This window comes from Elephantulus edwardii, unplaced genomic scaffold, assembly GCF_000299155.1.
Source record: "Elephantulus edwardii isolate Elephantulus edwardi_28Jun2011 unplaced genomic scaffold, EleEdw1.0 scaffold00017, whole genome shotgun sequence".
Classification (NCBI taxonomy): Eukaryota; Metazoa; Chordata; class Mammalia; order Macroscelidea; family Macroscelididae; genus Elephantulus; species Elephantulus edwardii.
In genome coordinates this window covers 27054167-27055162 of record NW_006399767.1, presented here as the reverse complement: position 1 = coordinate 27055162, position 996 = coordinate 27054167, and positions in this window count along the sequence as shown.

The window sequence follows — 996 nt, the reverse complement described above, 5'->3', positions numbered from 1 at the left end:
GTATGTTTTGAAACACATCGTTAATTGCAATATGGTATCTCAAACTGTTGATGGTTGCTTTGTGGTGTATTTTTTCCCTTGTTGCATTATAATTCATTTTCTGTCATGTACTTTGAAACTTATCTGTATTACTAATTTTGTAATACCGGTCATTTGAAAAACAATGTTTATATAGCTTTTCCAAATGTTTAAACATTTTATTATAGGATATTAAAATTTCACGTTTTTTAGTGTCACCTTTTGAAAAATATTAAGTTTTGGGAAGTTGTCAAACTTAATGATGGGAGAGAGTTTTCTGACAATTCAGAGTTGTGCTTGAAAGCTTGAATTTTATCATAAGTATTCTTATTCTTGAAGTTGTTCGTCTTTGAGGGGTCCTAATAGCTAGTTTAAGGGAGCCCTGATGGCTTAGTGGTAAGGAGCTATACTGCCAAATTGACAGTATGAAGTTCACATCTACTAGCTGCTCTTCTGGAGAAGGGTGGACCTCTAAAAATCTACTGGAAGGTCAGCTGTTTTTAGTTGGTTCCAACTTGATGGTATAGAATAATAGCTACTTTATTTCTCAGTCACTTTTAAAAATAAAAATGTCATTTCTTCAAAAAGATAGCTGATAGAGCTCATCATTTGAACAATTGTAAGCTGACTTTTCCTAACCATTATATTTTGGCTGGCAGCAGGAGTAAGTACTTTGTAAAAACTCATCTTGTCCTCTTTCACACAAAATATTAGAAAACATGTGAACTCAGAAACTGAGACTTAATAAAATTAACTTTAATGCTTTATCATGAAGTTCTTGGTGAACTGATTACTCCCTTCACTCCTGTTGCGGCCATAGCAGTTAAAAATGTAGTGACCACTAATTAGTGTTGTTGTTGTTATGTGTCATTGAGTTGCTTGTGACCCATAGCGACCCTATGTACAACAGCCCTAAACTCTGCTCTGTCCTGTGCCAATCGCACTGTCTCTGACACTCCCATCCCAATTATTCCAGTC